Below are 4,068 nucleotides of genomic sequence, written 5' to 3' on the forward strand. Positions count from 1 at the left end.
CTAGGACACTGACACTAGGGAAAGGCAGTCACAGATAATATAACTCAATCTTCTTAACGCCGTTGTTGGACACACAAAACATGGCCAAACTGTATTTAGTTCTTCCAAAGCTGAGGAATTCAGCAAGCACATTAAAGAGCTATGTAACATCTATAACATCTCCTTATTTAAATTTACAGGAGCAAAATACATGTCTTTTTATCAAAACACTGACTACAACTATCACAGATCCAGGCAAACTACTAGATCACACAGCCCATCCCTCCCTCCTGCCACATCTATAACATCTCCTTATTTAAATTTACAGATTTTTACTCTTACCAGTATTCAAATGTCAGGTTCAGCAAGTCTTCCCTTCACATTTAAACTTGGTTTCTTTAAGTATAAGATTATTGTAATATCACAAATTAATATGAAATTTTTAAACATCTAGCCAAGTATTATTTTAAATGTTGCTATGAATGATCTCATGGTTTCATAGATAAAGGACCTGAGAATTTTCAGCCCCAAGGTGAAATGCTGCTGACCCATGCTGACATACTGTGTGATTATGGGACAGTTTTCCTACAAAGCTGACTTATAAAGTACCGTATATCAGATAGCAGGTGGAGAGCACCACATTTCATGTGGACAGAATAAATTCAGCTGGAATGGAAAGGAAATAATAATTACTTCAATAATAATTACTTTTAGCAACTTGCTAATCATATCTAGAAAGAGTAAATAACTCAAGAGAGAGTCATTTAGGAAATATTCACCCTTGGCCACATTTTACAAAGCACATTGCCAAGAGGGTAACAGAAAAAGGACTGAAGGTTAGACCACATCACCCTATGGTGTCCTATCACCCCGTCTGATCAGAAACCCTGACCTGTGCTGAAGTCAAACTAAGTCAGGCTTCTGGGAGAGCATGAGTAGACTAAACAATGACTTCCTCCACTTCCACGAGCAAATTAATTTGGGTATCAGCTGTCACTTCAACCATACTGTTGAAAGCCAAAGAGATAAGGCAAGTGGAAGAAAGAACAAAAGGAATGTAATGGAGAATCAAAGTGTTCACATCTAGGGATGTGGACCACTGGACCACGAATCACTGAAAAGATACTGTAAAAGCCATCTGTTACTCTAAGTGTCAGAGTTGAATTTTCAAATGAACCAAAAATTTAAACCTTTAACAAATTGACAACAGCAGTTTCTGTGTTAAATATCTTTAAACTTCTTTCAACACTGGATTAATAGGAAATTCAGCATAAGTCTTTGCCTCCATACTGTTTCCTACTGCCAGCATTCCCGAGGAATGTAGTGGGCAGCTGAGAGAAAAGGGGGCATGCGCATAGAGTCTCATTGTATGTGTATAAGCATATATATAACCATATGTAATGAATATATAATGTATTATATACACCTGTCTATCTATCTGTCTGTCTATCTGTCTGTCCATCTATCTATCTATAATGTCCTTTAAGAAAAAAGAGGAATTTGGCTGCTCCAAATAAAATCAAGTCTGAAGGAAGAGACAGCTCGTTACCTTATTTTTTTAAGCAGTTCATTCTGTGCTGAGCTCCATATTTCCAAAGGAACAGAGATACTATTAATCAAGATATTCCACAACAGACCACCTTCAGATGTTAAATGAACTGTTGGGGGAAAAACAAATCAAAAGAATATAAACTATTTATTGATCATGCACAAACTTTCCACTTTGCCTAGAACAGATCTAATAAATAGAGCTCCAAGACAGCTGAAAAACACTGATAAATGCTAACATTATCTCTCTCTCCTATTTCACCAAACTGAAAGCTATATAAATGAGACCAAACCAGAAAGCAAAGTTGTGTCACTATTGCCAAGCGTTCTAGCATAAATAACACTGAAGAAGACAAAAATACAGAAACAGGAGGAACAGAATACTTGTTCTGCACGTACAGAACTATTACTCCTATATGCACTTCTGCAGAAGCTGCATTCTTTGACACTAAATGTGAAAACTGTGAGCTAGATACCATCCATGACTCTGAGAATCCTAAAACTAGAATTCCTTATGAAGAGTTAAATGACAGAACTGCAAAACTGCGATGCAACGTAGACATCCACTGCACTTTGTCACTATACCTAGCAAACAATTATAACTAGCATACACCTGTGTTACACACATCTAAAGCAGCTTAAATCAAAGGAATGGGTTTTCTTTTTCTTCTTTCTCCAATATGGTCAGCATGACTATTATTCACAGTTAAATGTGGTTGTAAATATCTCAATTAACAACACTAATCTTGGTTCCAGATGCTTCATTGTCAGAGATGCTAGCAGACTGAATGGCAACAGAATGAAGAGGAGCGCTGGCAAAACTAATTTGAAAAGAAAGGTGGACAGATTTGTTTATATGTATCATACTGAAGTGAAGGATAAAAAGAACATAAAAGAAGGTAGAGATCAAAATCTACAGCTAAGACTACCCCTTAATTGCTAGAAAATGTAGATAACTTCTTTTTTCCCTGTGGAACCTCTGCTCCTTCCTCTGCACATCTTCTTGGCAAAATCTGGTCCTTAGACACAATTACATTCCATGCAGTTATAACTAAGAGAATGAAGGAAAGGATAAAAGATTTTAATTTATAGTATTTTCTGTCCCCAAACCACATAATATAAATGAGATTTTCTCAGACCAAATTGCACTTTACATAGGTTTGATACTCTTCCCTTATACTGTGCTTGGTTTTGGCTGTCAAGGATAGCTATAAATGATAATTTTACATATATCCTGCTTTGAATAGTAATGATGTTAATAAGGGCAGCATTTAAAGGTATGTCTTTATTCTAACTGTCTGGGATTCTAAAATAGAAAAGTGCCTAGGTCTTCCTTGCCTTTGCATTTAAGAAGAGAGAAAATACAAAGTTGTGTGTGTTACCCAAAGGGTAAAGTGGCTTAAATAAGAATATAGACAGATTCAAACTCTTTCTGGCTTGTTTCAAGCTGAGGGCCATAAGAAGTTGTATTAGAAAGGGATTTTCTTATTTTTGAAAATGAAATGCTCTCATTTTGAAAGCAGTAAGATTTTCCTAGCTTTCATGTATTTGATTACTTATTTTTTTCTTGGATGTTATAAAAATTTTCAAGGTCATTATGAATTTGGCTGGAAACTCTATTAGCAGAATTTCTAAAATGTAATTTAAAACATTTTTCAGTTAAGTCAAGGCCTCAATACACAGAAATAGAAACAATGCATCTGGTGATTCTGATGAATATCTGATCACAGAAAATCTATTTCTGTAATGAGAAAGCAAGATTATTTCATTAGCCATCTTTGTTAAATGTAAACAATTGAGAAAGCAAAACAAAACTATTTTTAATAGACTCCCTGGAAAAAATTTAATTTTGATACATCTAATAATGACAGCTGTAAATACCACTATAAAAAGTCAGTAAGAGCAATTATTGAAGACCACTCCAAGGCCTAAATATCTTCCAATTCTAATATAAAACAGCTCTTGATCATGTAGCAAATACGTCCACCAAGATACCCAGCTAGCTTCATCTTTTATCATATTTCTCAAAGGACTGGTAGTTGTCCAGTTGGAATGTTTTCAGTCCCATCAGATCCTTTTACTCCCTCTCTTAACCCCAAATATAAGAAACCTATCCACAAAGAGAAATGATTGGTAGACCTTACCTTGTTGTGATCTTTCCAGTGTAACAAGAACTAAAATGATTTATGTATCAGCAGCTTGTGGGCAAGTTAACAAGGCAGTGCATAACTGTCAAAGGTTACAGAAGTTTCTTTGAGCAGAACAAATATTTTTCCCACATTTGATACTGCATGCCATTTTACCCAGTGCTAGGTAGATACCCTGGGGACTGAGGAAAACTCTAGGCACTTCACAGCTGCACTACAGTACACACATGCATGCACAACTTAATTTCAGCTCCCCTATTTATGAAACTGAAGCAAAGTATTAACCCTGTCCCATTTTAGTGTCCCTACAGCACTTAAGATACTTTCAAAGAACATCTCTTGTTTTGATTATATATTCCATTTAGCTATTTGCTCTGCTGTACTTCTTTTCTGC

The sequence above is a fragment of the Antrostomus carolinensis genome, unplaced genomic scaffold (assembly GCF_000700745.2).
Source record: "Antrostomus carolinensis isolate BGI_N321 unplaced genomic scaffold, ASM70074v2 scaffold3814, whole genome shotgun sequence".
Classification (NCBI taxonomy): domain Eukaryota; kingdom Metazoa; phylum Chordata; class Aves; order Caprimulgiformes; family Caprimulgidae; genus Antrostomus; species Antrostomus carolinensis.